At 37.3% G+C, this 21,671-nt stretch overlaps 1 protein-coding gene and 1 long non-coding RNA gene across 2 annotated transcripts in view; both read left to right on the top strand.

Annotated features, from left to right (window-relative positions):
* Positions 1–21,671, top strand: part of EXT1 (exostosin glycosyltransferase 1) — a 304,178-nt gene that overhangs the window by 56,843 nt on the left and 225,664 nt on the right. The window lies entirely within an intron of this gene.
* LOC148126449 (uncharacterized) lies at positions 13,329–19,781 on the top strand. The gene is made up of 3 exons (XR_015743288.1): positions 13,329–13,419; positions 16,709–16,876; positions 19,518–19,781. It is a non-coding gene; the product is annotated as an uncharacterized LOC148126449 (long non-coding RNA).

Below are 21,671 nucleotides of genomic sequence, written 5' to 3'. Positions count from 1 at the left end.
GTCAATTTTTGAAAGCATTACCAGGGCAAAAAATACAACAAAATTAAAGTATCAGAATGATAAGGAATAAGAAACCAAAACATATTTAAAGTAGCATCAATATTGACTCAGTAGAGCAGTTCTCCAGCAGCTAAAACACCAGGTATAAGTTGAAATAAGGATCCACTGTATTTTTAACTGTTTTCTGTGGTAGACACATACAAGAGTTATCATTACTCCCATCTCGAAGAAGTCCCAAAGGTTCTTTTTCAAGAGGCAACTGGACTTTCTGTTTTTTTCTTTGAAGACGTTTTGCTTCTCATCCAAAAAGAACTGAAGAAGCTTCTTGAATGAGAAGCGAAACATCCTCAAAGGCAAAAAAACCGAAGAAAGTCCAGTTGTCTCCTGAAAAAGCACCTTTGGGACAACCATGACCTGGATGACTTAGAATCTCTACAGACTTCCACAAAACCTACAGCAATTCAGCATTACATATTGGGCAACAATACTATACAAACAGTCTCCATGGTGCCCGTCAGGAAAGCTGTAGCTTATTTTAAGGCAAACTAATTTTATGCACAACCAGGCTTTTCACTTAGGACTGTTGCAGGATTGAGGTGACTCTGTGGCTTACAATGTAATAACACACCCACACCCACAGACACACAGACACACACACACACACACACATATATGCGGTGGCTCAGTGGCTAAGTTGCTGAGCTTGTTGATCAGATCAGCAGTTGGAATACCTAGCGTCACGTAACGGAGTGAGCTCTTGTTACTTATCCCAGCGTCTACCAACCTAGCAGCTCAAAAGCATGTAAAATGCAAGTAGAAAAATAGGGAGCACTTTAGTGGGGAGGTAACAGTGTTTCGTGGGCCTTTGGCATTTAGTCATGCTGGCCACATGACCATGAAGCTCTTCGGCTTTGTAACGGAGATGAGCACCGCCCTCTAGAGCTGGGAACAGGAACCTTTACATATATATTTTATATATATATTAAATATAAATAACACACACACACACACACACACACACACAAACACATAAAGCATTTCTTGCATGGCAAGACTTTAGGAAGGGAGCTTTGGTGGAGATGCAGTGTTTTTGGCAATCCTTGATGCAGAGAGAGAGAGGGCAGTGCAAAACTCCTCGCAGTCCAACTTTGTTTTGCTTGGAAAATCATTCCGAGAAAATCTAACAAAGCATCCAAATACATATGCCTGTGGAAAAGAATATTGGTGTGTTAGGTGAGGGACATATACCAAATGTTGGAAAAAACCAAACCTTACAAAACTTCTCTGTGTGGTTGCTCCGCATAGTTCTAAACACATGCTTGTCTTTGATAATGAAGAGCAGACATTCAAGATGGTTTCCAAGAGAGACAACAAAAATCCTTTTTTTAAAAAAGGCAAAATGCTGCAGCCAAGTTGTTTTCTGAAACGGGGCTTGCATATCAATCTACAGTGTGTATTTATAATTATCCTGGTGTGTATCTGGCAGAAAGGAAAAGCTGAGTAGAAGGAGGAGGAAATTAAAAACCCACTTATAAGACCATAAGAGACCCTTGCTGGTTCAGATCAAGCATGCCTGATGTGATCATCTAAGCCAATCTTGGCAACTTTAAACTGAGTGGACTTCAACTCCCAGAATTCTCAATTCAGCAATGCTGACTGAGGAATCCTGGGAGCTAAAGTCCATCCAGCTTAAAGTCCACCCAGTGTTGAGAAACACTGATCTACCCATTTTGTAGTAGTTATAAAGCAAATTTCCCTTGAATTGAGATGACTTTTGATGATTTCACATCCATGTGGTTTTCTTGCAACAGTACACAAAGGTTGGGTGTTAATTTGTTTGGGAATTTTTTAAAGCTCCTGCCTAACCTTCTCTCATCCAGGAACCACCAGGTTCTACTCTAGTTAGCTACCAATCCCAGATAACTTCAGCTAGGTGTTGACCATCTAACAAACAAATATTAAATTGGACTTCCCAATGTGTTTTAACTGGCACCAATATTAAGGAGATTTCATTATTAATTTAAGAGACTTTAAATATACTGCCTCTTATTATGGAAGTTATTTTTCAACTTTGCTTAGCCTAGCATCATCCTAGTTTTTGGGACCATGTTTCCAAAATTTTCTAGCCAATATGTTTTAAAATAATGGGCTAATTTTGACAATGAGGCTGCCACCTAACTTCTTACAATGCAAATTCTTTTTAACTTGCAACTCTTTAGAGTTTGTTAGATTACTTCCCAATGCAGTATGGAGATGCTGACGATTGAACTTGAGATCTTCTATATGCAAAGCATATGATTTGCCACAGAAGTCTCACTGAAATGTTCTGGAAAACTTACATCACCATAACATTTCGAAGACTTATCACGGAAATCGGTCTTTTTAAATGCAGCATTCAGTCTGTGCTTTGTATTTTGAGCAATATTAGCTAATTTTGTAGTCAACTCTAGCCCTCATTTTTTCCACATTCTGAATTCAATTCTAGTCTGTAGCCAGAGGAGCAGCCCAGGGGTTATAGGAGTAGAAAACCTAAACATCTGGAGAACATTGTGTGGTGAAAGCTGTTGGAAAATGCATGCAGATGAATGCTTTTGATTTTTATTGCATGGCCATAGACAATTGTCTATTTTGTATGAATAATTCTCAGAAGCCAATGCTGATACGTACCTAGATTTCAAATTAATCACCAGTGCTCATTAAATATTTATCAGCGTAATCCTATCTATCTTATTTATACTTGAACCATTATGTTGCTTATTGCCAGTACAAATTGATAATGTAAAGCAGGGGTGTCAAACTGAAGGCCTGCGAGCTGGATCCAACTTGCGAGGTGCTTAGATCTGGCCTGCGGGGCCACCCTGGAAACAGCGAAAGACCGACCTGTGGTGCCTCTGCCAGCGAAAATGGAGCTCAGGAGCCCGGTTTCGCTGGCAGAGTGCTTGGGCCACCATAGGTGCCCCCGACATGAGTGATGTCAAGCTGGCCACACCCATCCTGGCCACTCCCCCTCCCCAGCACCCCTGAGGTCAAACATAACCCTGATGTAGCCCTCAATTAAATTGAGTTTGACATCTCTGATGTAAGGAGATTTTTAGTGAGAAATAGCCATCCATCCATGCAGCCAGTCACTTTAGCGTATTGGTTAAGGTGCCATGAATTTAGATACAAGCCAGCTCAGTGATTGTAAATCAGTCACTCTCTCTTAGCCTTAGGAGGAAGGCCTTTGGCAAAGCATTGTAGGACCTAGTTGTCATGCCCTTGTTTGGAGTCTGATTCTGAGGGAGAGATTGAGCAGCTGACAGGGAGTGGGAGTGTGGATCCGGTGGCTGTGGAAGAAATGGGAGCAGGGCACAGTCCAGCTGGGCATTCAGAGGAAGGCCCAGAGCCATCATGGAGCATGCAGGGAGGAACGGAAAAGGGAGCAACGTGGCTTACGGGAGAGGAAAGGGCCCTGATCCCCTTCATGGGCTCTAGCTGGGAAGATTGTTTAAAAGGGCAAACTGCATGGCAAAGTTGCTGGAAGCAAACCGTGCATTATCTTTGTTGAAGCTTATCTGGGTTTTGGCATCCTCCCAACTGTGGGTGCTGCATTATCTTTTGGAAGTCTGCAATTTATCATCCTGGCCTGTTGTGTTAATTACTTCAGAGTGGTTTGTGTTGGGTTTTTTTTTTATTTCTAATTATCTTTACTTTGGGTTCAGACTGCATTTCTTCCCTTCGTAGACTGGTTTTGGAAGAGTTTGATCTCCAGCCGAGGATAACTGGGCATTGGGGGTCAAATTGGAGGCATTAAAGGGAATTTATTTACTTTGCTGACTTTGTTATTTTTGTGCCACACCCCAGGTCATCACACCAGTCCATGTAGTTACCTGGAGTCCATACTGACTTGAAGGATGGATGACTCAAGGTCTGCACAGACATGCACAGACCCAACAGACACAGACACTAAATAGCTGTGCGAGTTAGCAGTTTGATATATGCATAATTTACAAGCCACTTTTGCAGCAGTCTGCAAAATTTAGATTGAAATGATATGCAAGAGTGATATGAATGGCTTGGAAATTAAACCTGTTGAGTTGTATTGCTTCCTTGTTATCCTAGCTGATAGGAAAATTTAGTGTCTTGTTTCAGATAAGCTTTTTCCTTTTTGTTTTCATTGTTGGCGTGTTTTCTTTTTTATATTTGGTACTGGCGTGTATTCAATTATACATCATCGTAAATGATTTAATTGTACTTTATCATAACAGCACCAGAAGTAAAAAGTCCCTTATCTCATTCTAGGGAGGCCAAAGTGATAATTCCAACACTGTATTTATTGCAGCTCTTCTTTTATGAAATGGTGCTTACATTTAATGGCTTCCATTTTGTGTTGGTTGGAAACATACAATTGTTTGGACCAACGTTGATTGTGCAAACATGTTGTAATCCACTATGTAATCCAGGCTTTCCCATATAAAATCTTACTTTAAGTAGTAATTCTTCAGCAGGATTTTCTTGCTCCATGTTCATCTCTAATAAGAAAAGAATTCTGATCGCAGAAAGACTCAAAAGGAAAGCCAAAGAAATGTCCTGTTAGGTTGGATTGCTCAATGATTAGGATCTCACTCATGATTTTTTCCCAGTCCTCTTCTTTTGATAGGATTATCCTCCTGGATTACTACTTTCCCACATCTTTAATGACTCAATATCATAAAAAGCTCAGAGGGAAGATACAGTTAAGACCTGGTAAAAGGGAAGGAAGAAAAATTTGCAGAATGGTGAAGAGAGGACCTCATTTGAAGTAGAACTGAGGCACAATCCAAAGATTATTCTAAATGTCCTTGAGATGGCTCCAAAAATGACTTCTCCAGATCATACCTATTATTCATTTTGGAGCTCTCCCAGAAGTTATTTTCTTGTTCTCGATGACCATTTTATTAAACAACTCCTCATGTTCCTGCAAGTGTCATGGAAGAATTAATTTACAGCCAGATTATTTTCCTGTATCAACCTAAGAAGTCACTGAAATATTTTCTGATGGAAATATTTTTCTTCTTTTGCTTTCATTTTACTTCTTTTCATTCTCATATTCTGTGCTCTCAGCTGATTATCTCATTTTTCATTTTTATCACTTTATAGCGTGTGCTTTCCTCTGTTTGTACCTTTTCTCTATTCATTTTTTATCATCTGTATTTTTTTTTCCAGATGTTCTAGTTTTCAGTACTTTCTTAACTGTTGCTGTTTCCTTTACAGTATGTCCCTTTGGTTTCATAGCTCCAATTTTATGCCTGGTAGAAAAGTAGGAATTTTGGATCAGCTATCGATAAAGGTTCATCTGTCTCATATGTTTATAACAGTTCAGAGTTCTAAAATGCTTGAGCACAATAGTGATTTTAAACAGAATTTTGACGTTCTGCCGGTACACAACCATTTTGTATCTCTGCATTAAATTAACATTCTTTTGAAATACCTTTTGTATCCAAATATGATGCCTGCTTCAGGGATTGCCAGTAACCTTTGAACCCCACCAAATTTTAGCAGGGAGACATTATTTTCTTGTCACATAAAACATCCAAGATAAATTTTCATGGACTTTTGGACATAGCTTGCTTTGACACTAACTTTTTCCATCTTTTATAAATGTATAATGTTAGTCTTAGTTCTTTCAGAGAGGAAAGCATTTCTGTGATTTTTACTTGGGTTATTTGAATCATGGTCTACACTAGATAGAATTTTCAGAGTTGAAAAAGCAAGCAGAAATATCTAACCTTGGTGCTCTCTGAATTTGGGTTTTTTTTTCCCTTGCAAGTGTTTCATTACCTAACCTAGGTAATTTTATTGGTGCCATGAGCTACAAATACCTTTATTGAGAAATACCTAAATTGTTAGATTATGGATTTTAAACTTGGGACACTCATATAAATAAAGCCCCAATCTAAGAAAGTTCTCATTCTAATAGTTCTTTGATGATGCCTTCACTTTGGTGATCACGTTTAGCATGATTCCTGGTGACTACATGGCCACTGACTGGTAACAATTCTGTACTGTTATATAGGTACGGTAGTCCTTGGCTTAATAACGCTTAGTGACTGTTCAAAGTTAAAATGGCACTGAAAAATGTGACTTATGACTGTTTTTTCAAAGTTATGACCTTTGTTGCATTCCCTCCCCCCCCTCTTTCTCTCATTTTCTAGTAGTTCAGCTAATACGCACGCCTGACCCTGCTTAGTTTCAGAGTTCAAACAAGAAAGAACAGGTGCTGTATCACTTGCTGAGACTCCATTTGGACTATCCTTCCTCAAAAAGACTGGACTGACAGCAAGATTAGAAGCCTTTTAGTGTCAGATTAAGAGATTACTATTTGCTTTGGCACTGTAAAGAGCTATGCTTCAATTGGTTTTTGATTTTTTTAAAATATTGCTGCTGTGTGCCAAGCTTTAATTGTTTTTCTTTGTGGTATTTGATCTAAATAATTTTATATCTGGTGCACTTTGGTCCTGGAGCCTATTCGATAAAGGAAGAATGAGGAATGCTTCATATACCACAATGAAAGAGTGATTGGTGAAGATGGAGGTTGCAGAAATAGCTAAATTAACTGCTTTGCAAAAGGAAAGAGTGAGGCTTTCTTGTTTAATAATAGAATAAGAGATAATTTTCTAACTGGGCTTGCATTTGCTGCAAAAGACATTGGAAGCTGCTCCTTTTTATATATAATTATATTTCTGTTATTTTCTATATCTTTCTATTTCTTCTCTTTACACTTTTGCCTTTTTACTTTTATGTTTTTTTGTAAAACTTTTACTATGAAATCCTTCCTAAAGAATATTTTTCACAATTAGTATATTCTTCCTGTTAGGAATCTGTCCACCAATTAGTTGTGTTGGCAATATATAAACCAACAATGTATGTTTGTAGCTTTAAGGCAAAATCACTGTGTTGATTTATACTATATTCCGATTGGTTGATTATAATGCAAATTACCATAAGAGGGAGCTAGAGATCATAGCTTGCTCTCTGTAACATTCTGTCTCTCTGACATTCTGTTGCTATCTAAGGTTCTCTGTTATATTTATGCTGTGCTTATACTTTGATATCTTTGTTTACTGTAAATGACAAAGGCAACCAGTAAGAAGACTTTGTAACTGAATATTCTTTGGACTGTTAAATGTATATGAACTGGACCATTTATTGGACTGTGCTATTTCTTAAAGTAAACTTTAACTCAATTTAGTGTATCTGTGTGTGGCTGAATAATTATTCTTAACTACTCTCATGAACGTTTCCATGTGCATATCCTTGTTACTCAAGGGTTATTCTGTACATACCATAGCACTTCCTGTGGATGCCAAAAATTATTTTCCTTATCCTGCAATTTAACCAGAAATATTATTGATTATTTTGGGTTGTAGAAATGGCTAGGCATTATATGTGGCTTTTAATATAAATTATACATCTATATATCCTTATCTATATATTTATATTATATTAATAGTATATTATAGTATATATTATAACTACATTATATATATCATGTGGGTGCTTTATAAGTGGAGGTTTTTAGGGAGAGACTGAAATAGTATAGGACAGTGGTGGCTAACCTTTTTGGGCTCCTGTGCTGATAATTGCGCACGCGCTTGCCTGCTTATGCTCACGTGCCATCACCCGGAAGGCAATGTGCACGGGGCCCCCATGCCTCCTGCACATGTGTGTGCAACTTGCGTGACTTGCATGACTCATGTGGCCCACGCTGTGCACTTCTGTGCATGCACGCATGACCCCCATGTGCGCCATGTGTTTCTGTGCATGCACGAGTGTCTCCTGCATGCTGCTGCACCCCCACACATGCACGCCAGATACCCAACAATCAGCTGTTGGGTGGGTGACATATGCGCATGAGCAGTTGACCTTTTTGAGGCAAGTGCTCACATGCCAGCAGTAATTGCTCTGTGTGCCACTTCTGGCACGCATGCCATAGATTCACCACCACGGGTATAGGATCTCCTGCTTGAGCAGGGGGATGGGCTAGAAGACCTCCAAGGTCCCTTCCAGCTCTTTTCTGATGAAATAATATATTCCCTTTCCTTGGTTTTTGCTTTTTTTGAAGAATCAATTAAGAGAGTCAGAGACGCCCTAAAAATTATATCCCTACATTTATCAGAGCTCTGTTTTTCCATGAAGTTTTCATTTTGGATTTTGGTGATCTGTGTGATAAATAGAGTAAAAAGCTCACTACTAAATACCGGCATTCCTCATTTGCTAAAGCTTCATCTTTAGCACGGAAGGCTTGCTGGAATAAGAAATATCAAGTCAGTTTCTGACAACTTTATAAAAAGAAAATGGATTTTCATAATTGTAAATCAAGTACAGGGAATGAAATGATAAAGAAGACATCTAGACAAGAACTATCTCCGGTATTCAGGCCAATCCTGTTCTTTGGGGCAGATGCTCAGAACAAAACTTTTGAAGTTTCTTCTGGCGCTTTGAAGCTGAGCTCTTGAGTGATCTGCAAAAGCCATTAGAAATACACATTTAAAGACTTGTCCTTGTCTTAATTTCTAGTCTGCTAATGACTACGTTTTGTCCTCAAAACCACTTGCCACAAATCTTAATTGAAGAAAGACTTTAAGGGAGGAAATTTTAGCTCAGATTCTCCTTCTTTGTCATACATCTGCCCGCCATTAACGAAAGCTGATGAAACGGAAAATGAAATGTAGACGTAGCTCTGTATGGTGATGACTTTAGCAGTGAGTAAAAACGTGGCATTCCAATTCATGTAGTTATAGCTTAGAAGTGGTCAAGTAAAAAAGATATTAACTACTCTCATGGAAGAAACCCAACAGATGCCAGATCTTAAAACTAGAGAAAGGGGCAAGTATTATTGTTTATGTGCAGATATAATATATACGTTATCTAGATTCTTAACTTGAAAATTTGGGAGCGGTTGGTTTCCAAATCGATAAGTTCTACCAAGGAGATAAAATAATTCAGCAATGAGAGTTATAATAGGAGTAGCATTTTTTTTTTAAATAAGGCCACTGAGTTAAATGAGAGGGAAATGATGAAATAATCTGGAGGTTGACAATGAATTGGCTGAAAGTCAGGTTTCTTGAAAAATATTTCAAGACTTGACACATAATGCCTTTACTAATTTTATGTTTCTATTTTGGGATTTTCCAATCTCACATCCTGTCCATTCATATTTGCCTTAAGAAGACTTCTGCCTCATATCCGTATTAGAGATATCATGTTCCTAGAAACTTTGAAAAAATGGGGGAAATTAAAATATATGTAATATTTTTTATCAACTCTAAACATATTCTATTACTTGAGTAACCTACAATGCATTCTTTGTCATCTAGATGGCTAATATTAGTGTAATATTTCAAATATTTTTGAAATTTATGGAGCATCCAGCGCATGCTTACTTAGAAGTTTAATGAAGTTTATTATCCATTAAGAAGGCATTCATTGGATTGTACTATATTCTCAAAAGTATTAATTTTATAGTTTGAATACAAGCAAGAATACAAGCGCTATGATATTTTTTGTATGTGTGTGAGGAAAATGCAATCTGTTACCCTATGCTACATAATGATACAGAACTGAGAAGTAAAAAAAAAAAATGGAAATAATAGCCAGGAATGATTAGGAATTGTGGTCCTAATACACCCAGAAGAATTCAGATTGGGGAAGACTGCTTTAAAAACATTTCTTCCTCAAGGGAGAAAAAAAAAAACATAGTCCAGTTGTCTTATTTTGTGGAAAAAGCACCTTTCAGACAACTGTGACCTGGTTCACTGAGAATCTCCATAGATGCTTCTCTAAAAAGAAATAACTTATTTTCGGTCTCTTTAAAATTTCACTGAACTTGTCCCCTTGCTGCGGTAGGCTAAATGCTTTATTCAGATGTTATTTGGTTTGCTTTCATTAGAACCTTGATTTAAGAGCTTAAAGACTGCTAGAGTATCTGTTCTTCCTTAATTATGTTTCTTCAAACATTCCCAACTGTGAGAGCCTGAAGGCTGAACCGCAAATGATTTGCCCAAAGTATTTCATAGTGTGTATGTGACTTCATTTTCTGAGGAGGACATTTTTTTTTAAAAAAAGGAATGTATCTAGTAAGTGGAAAGTAGCAATAACACCACAAAATTAAATATAAATGAAAGCTTAGAGAAGGGCTCTCAATATTTACTCCCAAGGACCACTTCAGTGGCCTAAAAAATACACCGAGACTATCAGAACCTAGCAACAAACTTTTAAGCACAGCTCAGATCAGTTACCGCTGAAAGAAATACAATCTATGTCATGAAAAGGAATGCTTGTTTTAATAAAAAAACAACAACATTGTGATAAAACACCAGTCTAATTCTCTCGATCCAGGGCTGAAACTCTTTGGTGGATCTACTTTCACAAATAAAGAAACATGGATCCAACTGTTATATTAGCTTGGGTTACCACTTTCTACCAGAACTTCATGTCTCCATTCAGTATACAAGTAGTCCTCAGGTTATAACTGTAATGGTCATAAAGCATGTCATCCCATGACAAGACCCACTTTTATGACCTTTGTTTTACAGTGATTCTTAAATGCTCCTTTCCATATGTGGGTAGGCCAGATTTACCTAATAGAAAAAACATTTAATCTCTCCCCTGATACAGCTGACAAAGGGAGGAGAACCTGTGGCTTAGAGGTTAATACATCTACCTAATATGCTCAGGTTCGAATCCCAGAAGGGTATGGCTAGCTGATGAGACCTAAATAGCTTGAAATAGATCTATGCTTGCCTCCCTTGTTTCTTTTTCGATAAATATAAATTTAACACAGTGATTCTTAAAGAGAACTGCGCGAGGAGAGTTGCAGTGATGTTCCTAAACTTAGCCTCCATAAGGGCTAATTTGCCTTATTGCCAAGAACTATGAAATTTCATAAATGATTCTGACTTACAAATTTAGGACCTCCTATATTGTTTATTCAGGTTGGTTGTTGAATGCTGCTGTTTTTTTGTCCACAGGTCAGGCTTCCTTGTCAAACTTGATTGACAGTTCTACAACAGGGGCATATCTCACCATGGCTTTTATTTCAAAGTCATTTTGTTTATTCAACCGCGGAACTTCCCTTAGGCTATAATATAGTTCAGGCCTTTCTTCTTCTTTTTTGTGGGATACAGTCACTCTGGCATCTTTATGAGTCTCTCCCTATGAACAGATGAAATCTCTTGTTGACACTTGGCATTCCTTTAATTCCTCTTATCACTTCTTCCATCACCATGGGGAAAAAACCAGCCCACCCTGCCGTTTATGACTTACAATCTTAGCTGTTGTAAAACCGCTGTATATATTAGTATTATCTTCCACCATTCTAGAATATTAAAATAATTTGGTCTGGCATTTATGTGCCTATTCTGTCTTAATTTAGAGATTGCCATTTATGATGGAAAACCCTTTTCTAAAGGGTGTAGGATATTCACTATTAATTCAGAATGGATGTAAGATAAAATAATTTGCATTAAGGGCTGAGTTGGTGTTACTGATAGGTTTAACAGTTTGTTGCAGCTCCTTCTAAGAAGAGAAAGTGTATGTTGGTTGCACACCTATTAAAGTCAACTTTCTCCTCTTTCCCTTTGCTTTCCCTTTCATTTCCTAAAGTTTATTTTGCGCACTAAATTTTTCCAGGTATGATAAAGTGAGTGAAGTCAGGCTGAAAATTCAACTTGGTTGTAGTGAAAAGATCCCGGTTTTAAATGAAGGACTAAGTATAAATTACCCAGCATCACTTAGATGAGAGATGGATGGTGCCTAAATTAGAGAGATGATAGAGATGAATAGATGGAGAAATCGATAGATAGATGAAGAGACACAGAAAGAGAGAGAGAAGGGAGAGGAGCAAGAGAAAAGAGAGAAAAGAGAAAGGAAAGAGAAAGAAAAAAGAGAGAGAGGAAAGAGAGAAAGAAGAGAGAGAGAAAGAGAGACTCTTGCAAAAGTTTGTACATTTGCAGAATCTTTTTAATTAGATTTTTTTGGCTGCTCCTGTGACATCCATCACCCTTTGCCAAAAGAGATCTAAAAAATAGTAGTGGTGAATAAGATTCCTTGAAAAGTATTATTCATTAACAGGATAAAAATAGTGTGCATAAACTGACTATATCAATTAAATAAGGAAAAGAGATTGGGCTACACCTGCCATTAGGAATCCTGATTAAATAGGATTCTGTAAGTAAACTTCCCAGGTTCACACAAACAGGTCAGGAATCTGGCATGTCTTCCTTGAAAGTGTGTTATTAGGGCCATGACATCAACATGGAATAATGGTAAGAAAATAGGATAAGTAATCTGACATATAATTTCTGTAGCAATCTTGCAGTTTTATGGATCATCTCATTTGATACCAACCTAATCCAGGCCATTCCTATTACATAGTAACGGTACCAACCTCCCATCTCTTGAGTCGTGGTGTTTATGCTTGCAATATAGAGACTCAATTGATGCCGTTTCATTTTGGTTAAAGGTCAAAAGCAGATAAATAAGTATCCAAAGATAAAATGATATTTAAATACTAACATTGTAAAACTTGCCTAAAGAAACCCATACCACTCGATACTACTCAGGACCATTTGTTTATCAATATTGACAGCTGCCATGCAAAACTTTGCAACATTGTGTGTGAGGGCCACCTGACAGTGACATCTCTCACTCTACTGATGACAATGGTTGATTTGATTGATCTGACTGGTTAGACTGGTATCACATTATTCCACATGCCCTTCACCCAAAGATGCACACCAGGTGGCAGAGAATTTACCTATTCCATTTTTCTTTTAATATGTTTTATCACTTCATATTATTTCATTTATCATTTTTCAGACAGAAAAAGGTTTCATCCTAAAATATGTTATCCCATATTTATCCTCTTTCATTGTCAAATCAATCTTGCCATCTATTTTTATTTTATATATTTTATACATACTTCTTTATTCCATTAAACCCAATATATAACAAATTAAAAATATCAATATAGCCATTTTTAGTTACTACATCCAATATTAGCCACAATAATATCCTATTTATATTTCTTTCCCCCCAATTGGTTTCCACATGGTATTCTTTCCCTATTACATAATAAATCCTATATTTAGTCCAAAAACATTTATATACCAAACCAATTGTAAATATTAATAACTTATAATTTTGATGTCCATGCTCTATGTTCATTTTCTTCAGCACTTTACTAATGATTATAGAGTAATCTTATTTTAAATTCTTATTTAACATAATCATTTTTAATTTTCATACTCTTTATTCTTCCAATTGTATTTATATAACAAATTGTCTTTTCTATTTCAGGAATACAAAGCATTTTGTGATTACCCACTTGTTCCAATATTTCATTACTACTAGATCTTGGCTGCAAATACTTAGCCTACCATAAGAGGACCTCAAAAAGTTAAGAATGTTGATATTTCTTTGTTGCCATCTAGTGGCCATTGATTCCCTGCAGCCCCATGTTGGCCCTTAAATATAGTACCTTTTATAATTAGATGTTCTGTTGCAGACTGACATGGTTTGTTCAGAACACATTGTTTGGACAATCTCTGCTGATAATTGACGGACTTAATCATGTTTGGAGTAGATTCATTGAAAGTTATAACTGATTTAAGTTGTGCTGATCAGAGAAGGCTTACTCTAAATGTGATTAAGACTGCATCTGACTATAGTAGAAATGCCTGCCAGTTAATAAATCAGTCTTGTTGTTCAATAAATCTTACCTTGTCTTTCACCTAAGAAAATTACTGAGGAATTCATTCTGAACTAGAATTCCAGAAACAGCCTTCCTTTCTTCCCAAAGATTTATGCTATAAACAAACATCTTGCTCTTAATATAAATTAGCAGTGTTTTAAGAAAGTAAATTTCCATGCTTTCTTTGCCTTTCATACAGAATGGCCAAGTAGCATGAAAGTTTCCCCCTACCCCAGCTATCCATATAACTCAATTTGTCTTACCTGAATAGGGTACCAACTCAGTACTTCTCAGCTAACCTGGCTAGACACATAATGTAGCTTTTTTCTAGGCAATTTGTATAGGGTTTCCTTCTTCCTCCTCTTGAGATTCTTCTTAGTCCATAAGTATTTTTGAGTGGTGCTTGAGATCTTGTAGTATATTTATTTATATATTTATACAATAGTATAAATAAGAAGTATCGCCAGCTAGTAGCAATCACAATGAATACACTTTTTCTCCCATTCTCAGTCAAACATCTGGTGAAGACCTTTTAGAAGATGTTTCTAATCTAATGAAGCAGTTCAAAGACATTGATCGCCATTTGCCCTTCCTTCCTCCCTTCCTCCCCCACCCTTTCTCCCTCCTTCCTCCTCCCTTCCTTCATTCCTTTCTTCCATCCCCCCTCCCCCTCCCTCCCTCCCGTCCTTCTTTCCCTCCCTTCCTCCCTTCCTTCTTCCCTCCTTCCTCCTCCCTTCCTTCCCCCTCCCCATTCCTTCCCTCCTTCCTTCCTTCCTTCCTTCCTTCCTTCCTTCCTTCCTTCCTTCCTTCCTTCCTTCCTTCCTTCCTTCCTTCCTTTGTCCTGCCCCTCCCTCTTTACCCTTCGTCCCTTCCTCACCAGCACAGAACTGTATAAGCCAGGGGTCTCAAACTCGTGGCCTACGGGCCAATTGCGGCCCGCAGGACGATATCCTGTTGTCCTCACCGTGATAGGAAAGTATAATATTAGTGCAGCCTACAGGGGGAATGGACCTCTGAAGGAAGTCCCGCCTGTCGTTCCTCGTCGTGGCTTCTTCTCCACCCTGAACTTTAACAAGTCCAAGTACAGGTCCAGACTTACTGATGATCATCTTCAAGCCATAACTGAGGGTCTCAAGTGCCTCCTCTCTCAAGCCAAATGTGGCTCAGATATGTGAGAGGAAGCATTGTCAAGTCTCTGGCAGCAAGGAGTAAGCTGGAGAAGCCATGTTCTGAGGAACTGTTCATGACCTTCATTCAATGTTCCATTCATGTGTTCAGGACAGTTCATGAATTGGAGAAATCATTAACTGTTGATGACATTTGAGGATATTTTTTTAACAACGTTTTTTGTGGAATCCCTTATGCGGCCCAGCCTCACTCAGACTCTGCCTCCAGCGGCCCCCAGGTAAATTGAGTTTGAGACCCCTGGTATAAGCTTTTGTAGAAAACAAAACAGATCATTGCTGCTGCTTAGTACTTTAATTGGAAATGCATTCACTTTCTAGTTTAAAAAAGGCAAAGAAAAACAGAAGCATTTTGAATGGAGGCAGCAGAAAGTCTCCTCCTGTGCTTGCATTCTGGTAAATCAGTAGTTTTCTGACGGCTTTTGCATCCCTCCCGGTACTAAGTGAACATGATGTGCTCTCGGAATTAAAAAAAACAAACCATTAGCTTCCAAAAGAATTCAGATTCTCTGATTTGTTGAAGGAAGGAAGGAAGGCATTAAAGGGTGACAGATTACAATCGAGAGATTTCTAACAGTTATTTTGGTGGGACAGGATTTTCCTTTTATTTTATTTTATTTGGGTATGTGCAGCGAACGATTTATAGGGAGGCTTTTAATGCATTGCTTTCATTAAGCGTCAGATTTTTGAGCGTGTTGCATAAAATCAGGAACCTTTCAAACAAACTCATAAATATTGTTCTTCCACCTGCTGCAGCGGGCCACCGCGGGACACACTGTACCATTTATCATTCAGCCATGATGGAAAGATATTTAAAGCATGTAGACATTATATCTTAAACCTTGTAGTAATGTAATTATTCCATCAGTTACAGCATCCCAAAATAAATTCAAGCCTTATTTTGTTAAAGCTGCTGGGCATATGATTTATTTACAACTAGAAAGTTCCTCGCAGATGAAAGCAACCTTCAGTCATATTGGCTTTTCCGCAAAACTTTCCAGATCTGAATCTTTTGACATAATTTTGCATTTGATTGATCAGGCAATATTGTGATATTTTCACGCTGTTTCTCGCTACAATGATAATATTTTGCTGGTGTGGTGAAATAATAAATTTTCAGAGTTTCTGCTTTGTGGAGCCCAGAGTTAGGGGAGTCTAGAAACATTATAAGTTACATAAATTGTGAGTTTTGTGCAAAGATGGGATATAATTCTAACAACAACAACAATACTATGAATACCATTTAATAAAAAGCCGCCCTAGAATACAAATGAAGTAGTAATTAAACAATGGTAAGATTCTTTTCTATGCAAGATAAATTGCTGCTATCTCTATGTTTCTAAAGTAATTTGAAGGACTTTGATACGGCTTTAAAGTGTGTAGAAAAATGCAGTGGTGTAAGTTTTTAATATAGCCCAATAGACTTAATAGAATGTAATTATCTTTAGGCATTTTGTAGTTTGAAGTTTCTATTAATTTCAATATGGGTTTATTTATTTGCCTCTAATAACAAGATTAACACATTTGAAAATTTAAAAAAGGATGTCATAGTTCAGCTTATCCTATCACTGTAGAAGAATTCATGAAAAATTAAGAGGAACTGCCCAGTAAAGCTTAAACAAAAAACTCAAAAATGGTAACAAATACAGATTTCTTGGACTAAAAGTTGAGAGTGAGATCTCCTGGATAAATAATTACTTCGCTGTGCTTCTTCACCATAAAAGCTAAATTAACTCTTGTGGGATTCTCAGAAGAGTGTGCTAAAAACCATGTTGTTGCTAACAAAAGATTTTGGTGACATTTTATACAGGAAAAAAAAACTGATAAAAAGGAGAGTACAGAGAGTCCCTGAGGAAGCGTTTTCCTTCTTTCAGCATTCTCCTCCAACAAAGGAAAAGCTACACATTCCTCTCTGCCCAAAATGAAATCCAGATGTCATAAATATTGTCCAGGTATACAGTTAAAATGACAGAAGAAAGTAAGTTGGAAATACTTTATTAAGTAGAAATGTTCTTAGTTCCTTTTTACCATAAAAAAAATACAGAAATCAAGTGAATTGCATTTTAGATCTTTCCTACAATTATACTTTAAATCTTTCACATAAGTGGCTGTATTTTCGGCTCAGTTTCCTGTTTCTTTTAAAAAGAGTTTGCATTAGGCTTCAATATCTATTAGTTTTTCAAAGTACCATATTCTTATTTTTGTTCTGTTTCTTATGTAGTCTTCCTTGTACTGCGTTCTCATTATTCCTTGGCCAATGGCAGACATAACTCCACATCTGTAGAAATCAAAAGCCAGCTGTGGGAATATTTCTTTACTGCTCTGTCCTAGAAATACCCAATACACTATTTCCCTGTTGGCCCTCTATGACTGAGTATTAAGTTAATGAAAACACAATTCAAGTTTAATTTTGACTAGGTTCTGCAAACTTCTTCAGAGCTTACTTTCAAATTTTGCTTAAAATGAAGAAGAACCTTATCTTGTATTATTCTTTTCTTTAGAGCCTCGTGAGATTGCTCTGGTGTTCTCTCTGCTTATTCGTAGATAGCCTGCATTTGAGGTGTTGGGCCCAAGTAGTAATTATAGAGCAGGTGTAGAGTAAGTAGTGACAACTTCTTAAGCAGTTTACTGACCCAGCAGTTTAGGAAATGTTTGTTGGCTGTAGCAACATTATTCCTAGTTGCCTGTCTTAGTTCATTTCAGATTAATCTGTCTTTCACTTGGAAGGGAAATGAATTGAGTTGGTAACTTCAAGAGGTATGCAAAATCTGTTACAGGGCTAAATAAATGTGCAGGATTTTATGTATGCTATTGAAATTGGACTGTCAATTTGACACAAATTCTCACAAACAGGATGTTGGATGACTCGATCTGTTTTTCAAATGAGAAGCTTGAAAACAGCTGTTTCAAAGAGATTGTAGAATGGAGCAGTTCTGTTCTTCTATCATCTCTTGATATCCAAGTATATTTATTGCATCATAATGCAGCTACGGAAATCTGATTAGCAGATGAGCACTTTGTTCAGCATTGCAAGTTGCAATGCAAATAAATCACATATCAGGGAATTGAAACTTTTTCTCATGTTCTGGGTTTGTGTAACTTACTTGGAGAGCAATTTAATAAACAGAATGATACTTCTTTCCATCTGCTCAGTTCTAAACTGTTAGAATTGTTGAGTTGCCCAGTCATATCTAGAGTTTTCATTAGGTTATTCACTTGACAAGGAATTCCTTATTAAGAAAACGTTGAGGGTTTGTAGATTTTTGGATTAGTCTCTTGATTTCTTGTCCCCCCCCCCCCCAAGTAATTTAAAACAACTGTCTTTATAGTTATGACTTGTTGCTTGTATCCTAATGGTTTTTATTGACTGTTTCTTAGTATGATTTGTTTGCTTATTGTACCCCATCACTATTATTAAGTGTTGTACCTTATGATTCTTGACACTTGACAAATGTATCTTTTCTTTTATGTACACTGAGAGCATTTGCACCAAGACAAATTCCTTGTGTGTCCAATCACACTTGGCCAATAAAGACTTCTATCCATCCATCCATCCATCCATCCATCTAGATGTGGCATTACTTATTGTTGTCCTAGAACCAGTCAGCAAGGGCCGAGGGAGTAATTAATTAAAAAAACATGGGATTATAATTTTTTGAAGTTTTTAAAAGAATTTTTTTTAAAGAAAAGCTGTGTTAAGGAGCAGTAAGTTTGTCATTTAGCAGTACAAGTCATGACAAAAAAAAATTATCCAGTTTTAGATACTGATGCTGAAAGCTCCAGAAAGCCATTGCTGGTGATGTCAGAAATGGGTCAAGAATATCTCTTGATTCATGGAAGCTTCCTGTGTTGCCAAAAGTACAGCCAACTCAATTTATAGATATCCAGGATGGGGCACAAACAGGAAGGAGGAAATGTTGTATTCCAAGTCAATTCTTAGTCAACATTCCACCCAACTGAGGAAGCCGACTGAGGCTTTTCTTGGATAGGATTGTGCAACGAAAGCCTGAAAATGTTCTACTACAAGTTGACCTCAACATACAGCCATAATGGAGCCTACCCATTAAGATCATCTGTCATGAGAGTTGTAAGATGGGTCAGTCATGCGACCAACCTGATTTTACAACTTTTTTTTGGCAGTGGGTGTGAAATGACACCAGGCAATCAAAAAGCGAAAAGTGTACAAAAAGAAGTAATTGAGACAGTGGTTTGCTACAGGCGAAAACCAGAGTTCAGTTCCAGATTTTGGCAAAACCATCATATAACCCGGTCACAAGACCGTGGGAATGCTTCAAACAGCTGTGAATGCAGCCCCTTTGCCGAACATGCAAAATTTGGTCATGTGATTGCAGAGGGCCCCCAAATGTAGGGACTTCTGATCTGGATCATAAATTCCCTTTTTGGTTGGTCCTAACTTCAAACCACAACTGGTTGTAATCCAAGACTACCTGCACTCAGGTTTGCGATAGTGTGCACAGTACAACTGCAAAATCTAATGCAATTTCCCCCATCCTGGGAATGTGTGTGGACTTGCTGACTGGATTTCTGAGGATTAGAAACTCAGTAACACTTGTCTGGTTGGAGGGGGCTGTTGTAAACGTTCCCTGTGTTTGTCTTAGATGTCTCCTGACAGTAAAGGCACTTGTGATCCTCTGTCGACTGATGTGCATGTATGTACAGGCATACAGATGATACCTTCTTTCCCAACGCTCACAATTTCCCATCATGGTATGATTTCTAAGGGTTATATCTCACATGTCTTGCTCATTGCAGAGTTGTGGCTGGAATAATTTTTTGCATACCAAGCCTAGGGCGTATACCGAAATAGACCATGAGGCCAAAATGTGGCAATCCGAGCAAAATTATGAATGGGGCAGGTTGGCTTTCAGGAATCCTTTACCACTGTCAGCATTTGTAAGCTCCCAAAAAGGAGACCCATGCAATGCTTGGTGTATTTCTGCATCAACGCAGGCCTAAAATTTGGCATGGCCTTTACAAAAGTTGATGTGATGGCATGGGTACCTCATTTACCTAACATGCTTCAGAATTAGAAACAACAACAACATAAGGACTAGTCATTTAAATTATTTAATAAATGCAAACTGGAGTATGAGGACATCAGTAAAAATACGTTCATTACAATTCCTATGACTTGTTAATAATGTTGTTATTATTATTACTTCTTCTTCTTCTTCTTCTTCTTCTTCTTCTTCTTCTTCTTCTTCTTCTTCTTCTTCTTCTTCTTCTTCTTCTTCTTCTTCTTCTTCTTCTTCTTCTTCTTCTTCTTCTTCTTCTTCTTCTTCTTCTTCTTCTTCTTCTTCTTTCTCTGACTCATACAGACTCCTCCTGACTTCTCATAAAAGTTTAGGAAGCTTTTGGTTTTTTAAAAAAAGGTGTTTTTGGTCGTTTACCACAGTGTAATCTCCTGTAGATAGAAGATGTATGTCACTAGTTCTCTCCATACTCTTGGGAAGGGTAAGAGAGTATTTCGGATGCTTCCACGTAATTCTGGGTTGAGATAAGAACACTCGGGAAAGATGTGACACAGGAGAAATGCATTATTTTTTCCACCATAGATGTATTGCATTTCTTCATGTGAGGAAAATGGGATTTTCTTCTTATAGAACTTCTTTCTGATTTTGTAGAAATGAGGATGGGGCAGGGCCTGGAGAAAAGAATTAGGGAGACAGACTTTGTTTCTTGATTTTTCCAGTTTCATTGGTAGGTTTTTTTAAAAAAGCCAAAACTACGATCAAATAGTCCATGCAAAAGGCACATAGCTTAGTACTGCTTTGCTTAATACTTTCAATGCTTCTAATTTCCTTTTATTTACAAAAAAATAAATAAAAAAGACAGATTAATTTTTTTTCTGGAGTGTTGTGGTTGGCTAAGAGTAGGTAATTGCAGTCAGAAATATTGGTTTACATCTAAAACAACATCCTATTTTAACGATGGCCAAAGGAGAAGTAATCACATTAGTCCTTTGTAGTAAAAACAATAAAGTGTGTGATATTTTAAAGTATCATTAACTCCCTTGAATTGATCTCATAAATGTTTGTGGATTTCTGATGTAATTCTGACTTCTTATCTTCAGCTTTTATTTTCTGTCCTCCCTCTTCTCCCTCCAAGAAAAGGATCCATGATGTATATAATCTTCCTTTCTTGCATGCATTTGATTAAGCGATCTGTGAAAGCTTATGGGATAAATAACTTATTAGCTGCTGAAATGATAGAAGACCTTTTACTGTTTTCCCCATATTAACAATTGGAATTTGAATGAGAAGTATCATCACATTACGGTCAATCAACCGTTGCTATGGAGAAATAACAGGGATATAAGAATGTATTGATTAAATTTTGTGTGCTGCCAGGTTTTCCATATATAGCATAGGGGTTTTTTACCCTCCCATCTTTGCCATCATTCTGATGGAATTTCAGGAATCTGGACAAAAATGCTTCTGCTTGTGACAGTTTTGAGCTGGTCTTTATCAAAATTACCTTGCTGCCTGATTTCCCCTTTCTCCATTTTTTTTTAAGGGGGGAAAGCAAAGTGAAAGAGAAAAAAAACCTAGTTGTTCTGTTTTTGCTACTTGAGCTCAGTTTAGCATGAACAAATGCTGAAAGGTAAGTGTAGTCCCAGTACATAGTTCAAGCCATGTTCATTGTATTTGCATTTCCAAGGTCTTTGCCCTGCAAATCTTCAGAACCGGGTTAGAGAATCACAACACGCTTGCTTAAATGTAAACCCAGTTTAGAGTAGAGTAGAGTAGAGT

The sequence above is a fragment of the Pseudonaja textilis genome, chromosome 3 (genome assembly GCF_049901715.1).
Source record: "Pseudonaja textilis isolate UNSWEBS1 chromosome 3, rPseTex1.2, whole genome shotgun sequence".
Taxonomy (NCBI): Eukaryota; Metazoa; Chordata; class Lepidosauria; order Squamata; family Elapidae; genus Pseudonaja; species Pseudonaja textilis.
The sequence above is the reverse complement of the archived record's forward strand: the minus strand, read 5'-3'. Positions and strand labels throughout refer to the sequence as shown.